The sequence below is a fragment of the Poecilia reticulata genome, chromosome 5 (assembly GCF_904066995.2).
Source record: "Poecilia reticulata chromosome 5, P_reticulata-male-v2, whole genome shotgun sequence".
In the NCBI taxonomy this organism is placed as follows: domain Eukaryota; kingdom Metazoa; phylum Chordata; class Actinopteri; order Cyprinodontiformes; family Poeciliidae; genus Poecilia; species Poecilia reticulata.
Window position 1 is genome coordinate 11,324,633 of NC_088834.1, and position 7,182 is coordinate 11,331,814.

The following is a 7,182-nucleotide window of genomic DNA, read 5'->3' on the forward strand; positions in this document are numbered from 1 at the left end:
GTCCTACCAACTACATAACAGGTGATGGTGAGTGAAATGCCTCCATAAATAACCCGAGTAATCATTCACAGGATGCAGTCAAGACCACCTCACACTGACTGTGCTGAAAACATCCCGGCAAAAAAAAAAAACATAAACTAGTTTTAGAAAACTAAAGTAGAATTAAATCAGTGGAACATTTGCATAATTGTGTCCCTTTTAGCAGAATATGACAGTAGAAAGTAAGAAAACCTTTATATGCAAGAACGTCATAAATTAACGTTTTTCAATTCACGCAACATAAATTATTGCAGTGTTAATAACAGTGCTGTTTTTTGAGGAGACAGGGTCTTTAATGATGATTAACGCCTCATATTTCTATTAATCACTCGTAAATTTAAAGGTGAGTTATCAAGAAACATCCCAACATCTGTATTTTTTTTTTATTATTATTTGAGACATTTTCTTGTACTCTTTGCATTTTTCACTTCAAAACCTTTTCAAACCTCGTTTGCATCATTTGGAGGAATAAATCTCCAACTCCCCAACCAGAAATGTGACAAATCGTCCAAAAATAAGCCATATGTTCTTCATTATTGCCTTAATTTACTACCAGAACACTTTCCTGACATAACAAACTTCTGAGGCCTGCTGAGTACAATTGCTTTCACAGTTCTTGTAAAGTGCATCAAGTTGTTCATAAACTCAACCACCACCAATGGGATCTCATTTCAGCTTTTCCCCTTTTTATCACCTTTACAACCAGGAAAAAAGCTTCGACACTTGAAATGAGCTTGACGAGAACGCCCACTCCACCTACATTCTTCTTTTTTAAATTGTTTTGGCATTAGAGAACTTTAATAAATGTTAATTTGACAGAAAATATAGATTTTTTAAATTATTTATACATTGATTGGTCCTCTGGTGTTAATTCTATTTTACTTTACTAATGAATTGCTCTCCATTATCCATCCATCCATCCATCCATTTTCTTGCACCCTTGTCCCTCAGTGAGGTCGGGAGGGTTGCTGGTGCCCATCTCCAGCTAACGTTCCGGGCGAGAGGCGGGGTACACCCTGGACAGGTCGCCAGTCTGACGCAGGGCAACACAGAGACAGACAGGACAAACAACCATGCAAACACATACTCACTCACACCTAGGGGCAATTTAGACAGACCAATTAACCTGACAGTCATGTTTTTGGACTGTGGGAGGAAACCGGAGTACCCGGAGAAAACCCACGCATGCACAGGGAGAACATGCAAACTCATGCAAAAAAATGGCCGGGAATCGAACCCAGAACCTTCTTGCTGCAAGGCAACAGCTCTACCAACTGCGCCACTGTGCAGCCCACTCTCCATTATATTGTATGTATTTCATAATTGGTCTTGATTGTAGCTACTATTCTAACAAAACAGGAATGCTGAGATTGTTGTGCATTGCTGTACTTAAGATAAAGACTACTACTTAATATTTAAATATCTGTACCACATATGTGTTGGATTTCATGCCTAGCGTGTGAATTAACTAAACTAAACAATATATAATGAGAACGCAAATAAACACAGCAGCTCTGCACTTCGTAGTTGCATTGAAGTAACCATCAACACACCTCAGCACACAATCAAAAGTCTCTAATAAAAGTAAAATAATTCAAACCAGATTTGACTCTATGCTTTTTATGCTCTTATTGGTTCAATGAGGTAGGTCAGAGAAAGTGTTAAATTTACTTTTTTGTGTTTTGGATTAATATTAATGAGGTATTGAGATCCTCTTCAAAGTTAAACGTAAGAAAACAATCCATTAGAATGAATTAAAGGATATTGAGATATGAAAAAACTATTCTGAGAAATAGAAACAGTACTTAGTAGGAAATCTTGGATGCTGAAAATCTTTGTTTAATTGTATTTTTGTGATTTAAAAGCTGAACATTTTGGGAACCACTGGTCTAACCAGTGAACATTTACATTTAAATGTGTAAAATTTTGAATTTAAGATAATTAACACATTTTATATCCCTAAATAATCACAGAAACATCCCTTTGATTAAAATGTGAGTGAGACCCGAATTTCAGTTTGAGCTTTTCCAGCTATCTCTTATCTTGTTTTGCTTACAGGCAACAAAAAAGATCCACCTAAAAAAAACAAACAAAAAAACACTGCAGGATATAATGCAGATTCCCAGTGGTCATCATCACTGCTGTCGGGAAGAGCAGAAGTGAGTGAGTCCTATCTGCTTGTGCTGTGCTGCCTGGACTCACTGACACAGAAAACAGGTCAGAGTGAGACCGACTGTTTAAGAGGCTACCCACCAACACTGTGTGCAGAAATACCCGTAGCCCAGCTCGTGTGTTTCTGTGTGTAGGCGTGTTGTGGAAAAAAAACAAAACATGTGTGTGCAGAAAATGCAAGCGCAGTGTGTGAATAAAAACGAGTGTGGCGGTGATACCAGTGAGTCATCAGAATATGGTCGGTATATTTTGCTTCCCTCTTTTTATGTTCCATTATTTAATGAAGGAATAATCTAAAACTAATCTGTGCCATCCGTAATGAGGAGGAATATACATTTAAAAGTTGTTGTTCTTAGTTGAAAGAAAATATATATTTTTTGTATTTATATTGAAAAACAATTGAAATGGCTTATTGTTGACAAACCTTCGGCCTTAGTCCCCATTCAGTCGTATCAAGATGAAAAAATAGATACCAAACTAAAAAACTAAGCCATTTAATCACCGTAAGATGAAAAGTTTTGCCAAATGAATAAGTAATATACAGTTTAACCACATTAAAATGCTAAATCAGCACACCTACTACTTGTAATATAAGCACATTGAAAAGCATTTGAAGAAACAATAAACTGTATCTTAACATTTTTACCCTCATATCCACTACAATAAACAACTTTATAAATTTGTGTGTAAATTAAAAGATAACATTAATTTAACAAAAGATCCATTAAACAAACATTACTGCACTTACTGTGTTTTCCTGTAAAATTAATGATTGTCTTTTACAGATGATGAAACCACAAAATTCATGTTTGTTAGATAAACTTAATATTTCAGAAAAATAATAAACTTGCAAATTGTTGGCAGTCACCTGCTCACTGCTCAAGGAGGACAAACTATAAAAGATTGTAGAGATTTTTTTCCCCCATTGAATCTTGTTTGAGAGAAATGCTTTATCACTTTACAGCAAGGATTTTTGCTTTGATTCATCTCACTGTTTACATTAGTGGCACAAAGCTGTCCAAACTTATTTTAGTATGAAAAAAAAACAAGGATTTGACATCTGACATGTGTTGAAATGAAGGTCACTAAGACATTTTCATTTACTTGTGTGCAAAATGTAGTAAAACATCAATTTGTGATTGTTTTTTTAAAGCTGTTTTTTGGCACCATTGACCTTTATTGACAGGAAATAGGCAGAGAGAGATGCAGCAAAGGTCACAAGGTCAGAAATCAAACCGGCTGCAATGAGAACTATATCCTCTTCATATGGGATTGATGCTCCAGGTATTACCAGTTTAATAGAAATATATACATCTTTCAGAAAGCAGAGCACTGCTTACAAAAGCTGAACAAAATTCTCCTTTCTAGATGAGTTTGGATCTTGTTTCCTCCATGTGCACCTGGATGAAAGTAACAACGGAAGGAAAAAAAGTGCTGATAGTGAGCAGAGAATCCGGATAAAACCAAAAATAAAAAGCTGTTGTAACCATTGAGTTTCCAATAATGACCCACCGTCTGTTTTTATTGTCAGGAGAATGCGGTTGGAGGAGATTCTCCTTTTAAAACAACGATGAACAGAAATCCCCTGGAGCCTGCTGCTGGTGCCAGATTTGTGTGTCGTGATTCTTCGATTAGAGACTCTGCATCTTAATCAATATGTGCGTTTGAAACAAGCAAATCAAGTTGCAATGTTATTTTGCAAGTAAATGAGCACAGCCAGGATACCAAAACAAAGAAGAAGACAGCCATTGTTGTGTAATGTTTGACCAAAACTGCATTTCTTCCTTGGTTACATCTCCTCTGCTGTAATATGGTTTCTCACGGTGCGTTGATATTTTATGGAACGTCTTCTGCTCTGACGGACAAACGAATCAGTGTGATGTTGTGACTCACTGTTTACTGCGCAGTGTTGATGTGTTTTATGTGAACCAGAAGTAAATGGCTGCACAAAGTCAAGTATGTTGGATCAAAGTCAGAGAACAGGACAGAGAGCGCTCCTGTTATTCAAATTCTGCTTCATGTTGTTATTAATATTCAGAGACATCTGTTTTTATTCCTAAAGCCGCCACAGAGAGAGTTAAAAGACACACGTACACAGAGATGGGTTTAAAGTAAATGCTCGGCCTCGCTGCTAATTTGGGGAAGAAGCAAATGAGGCCGACTAGTAAGAACAAAACTGGAATATTTCTCTGAAGCAAGATAGAAGTTTACTGCCAAAAACAAGAAGCTCACTTTTCTTTTAAGCAGACTGGAAGACCTGAGTCATATGTGAGGAGGGGGAACAATTACGCAAAACTTCATCACCTTTTATTGAGCAAGACGTCTTGAGTAATTGGTGAAATAATACTACTGCTACTTTATAGAGATGTGCCATTTACAAAAATACAGTCTATTTCTTGTAAATCTAAAGTTAAATCCACATTTGACTGGGTTTTTTTTAAACATATTGGGGTTATTCTGTTTTCAGCAGGGAATATAATTCATATGATTATGTTCTCATTTTTATTAATTCAGAAAATTTAGGCTGAAATTGAGTTAGAAACATCTGTTCTGGATACATCATGAAGACAATTATATAACCACAGATATCAGAAAAACAACTCACACATGTCTTAAGACTAAAAAGGCTCTGGAAAGTGAATGATGTAATGATTTAACATATAGAAATAAAAGGAGAACTTTGTTTTTTCATTAAAGACACAAATGTTCTGACTTTTGAGAAAATACAATAGAGATTCACATCCAATGTGGACGGCATAGTGGTGCAGTTGGCAGCACTGTTGCCTGGCCGCAGCAAGGTCTTGGGTTTGAATCCCGGCCTGAGGCTTAAAAGCATCGAGTTTACATGTTTTGTCCATAAATGTGTGGATCCTCTCCAGGTACTCTGACCTCAATGAGTGTTAGGTTAATTTGAGCTGTGTTGCAAACATCTAATTTATTACTCTAACATTTTCTGTACCCTAATAGGAAAAATAAAATATTGGGCAGGAAGCAACATTTCCTGCCCAGCATTTGAAAAAGAAGAACTTTCTTTTCTATTCTAACCAGGAACTTTATTGATTGAGTTAATTGTAGACTGAGATGTTCTGGTGGCCCACTGAGTTCAAATCTATAACCTGCAGTCAGTGTCTCCATCTGGATTATGGTCCTTGGTAAAATATATTAATTTAAAATTCATCCAGTAGAAAAAAATTAAAAATAAATAAATAAATATATATATATATATTTATTACAAATAAAATGTTCTTCTAAAATCACTGATTAGTGTTCTTTTCATTAATGTCGTGTTTAGCTTATTTTTAATCAACTAAAAATTAAATAAATAAATGTAGGTTTTCAGATTATTGTAGCTAACTGTTCAGACACCAATGGTTCATGAACTTGAAGATTATAAGATTAAGAAAAATCTTAAGGATGTTGAGTTTAAAGACATACACTGCAAAAACACAACGTCTTGTGTTTTTGGTCTAGTGAAATCCTAATACATTTGAAATAAGAAAAATCTCATTTGTAAGTACTTTTCCAGCAGGTTCTTAGTAAATCATTCCTCAATATTGGATTTTAAAACGTTTTAGTTCCACTGGCAGATTATTTCACTTAAAACATTTTTCCCATTTAATAAGTAAAATAATCAATCAATGGAACTAGCACTTTTTTATGAATATTAAGGAATTACTTACTTAAAATAAGCCCCTGTACCTTTCCAAAAAGCTACATGTAAGTTAGTTTTGTCTTATTTCAAGTGTACTTAGATATTTGCACTCAAAACTAGACAAGTGGCCCCCATCTCTTCACCTTTTATTAGACTCTGTGGAGTCAAGATGGGGCAACGGAGAAGCACTTCCACATCCAGATTAGCAGGGTGGGCCGCTCAGTGAGATAGCTGTTAGCACTGTTGCCTTGCAGCAAGAAGGTCAGCGATTTCTGAGTGCATGATCTTTGGGTCTTTGCCGGTTTTGGATTTCATGATGAAGTTGCTTGAATTTGAATTGAAGCTGTATACGTAGTTTAAATGTCAGCTGTGTCAACATTAATGGGAGTAAGGCACAAAAAGAAGAGAACTACAAACACCTTCCAAAGCAAAAGGAGAATTAAAGCAAAATCTTGCAGTAAGAGACCGTCTTTAACAGTTTTGCAGTGTGAGATTAAATGGCTGCAGCATTCAGGTATTTATGGAAAAGGTAGGAGACGAACTGCAGCTGAAGGCTGACGGCTCACAGCGGGCAAAGGTTTGTTAATCAAGAAGAGAGCTGGAAAAAGAGGGTAAAAGAAGTAGGAGAGAACAAGCATGACTGACTGTAATTGGCAGTACCAGCCAGGTTTAGACATAAAATACTAACCTGTTCATAGCTGTGGACGACTGAGTTTAAATGCACAACTTCAAGCCGATTAAGCCTTTTTTTCTTTCCTTCAGATATGCTCCTAGAAGATCACTTCCAATCTAAACCAAAAATATTTATCACAGGTTGCTTATTTGCACATAACAATTCATCACGCCTCTTCTGAGATCCAAACCGTTCTGCCTCTGGTTCCTTCGGCTTCCAGAGACATTATGAGCCGGGTCTTTCATGTACTGACGGGAAGTAACTCCCTGAGGGATTCACTTTTGTGCAGCTCAAAGACGAGACTTCCTCTTGCAGATGAAAAGGAAATGAAAGTGGGTGTGAATCACAGCAAAAGGGAGACAGGAGGTCAGAGGTGAAACTGAGACACAGAGACCGGAAGAGACAAAAATTTAATCTGCATTTTCTTTTTTTTTTAGAGAAGCAATGGAGGCCGTGGATGAAAAAAGAACGAAAGAGAAGTAAATAAAAGGATAAGGAGAGATTAGCTGGAACAATGAAAGCTTTTCCCTGAACTTCATCTTTCACAATTTTTTCAGATTCCTAAAACTGAGTTCTATTTCCTCATTTTCGTTCTATCCATAGCCACATGCTATTAATAAAAACAGGATTTAACCTGAACATAAAT

General features: G+C 36.2%; 1 long non-coding RNA gene across 1 annotated transcript; it reads left to right on the forward strand.

Moving 5' to 3' along the window:
- The first annotated feature begins 1,267 nt into the window (after window positions 1-1,267).
- On the forward strand, window positions 1,268-5,387 carry LOC145551662 (uncharacterized). Its single transcript, XR_014087552.1, has 3 exons — window positions 1,268-3,495; window positions 3,580-3,651; window positions 3,743-5,387. It is a non-coding gene; the product is annotated as an uncharacterized LOC145551662 (long non-coding RNA).
- The last annotated feature ends 1,795 nt before the right edge of the window (window positions 5,388-7,182 follow it).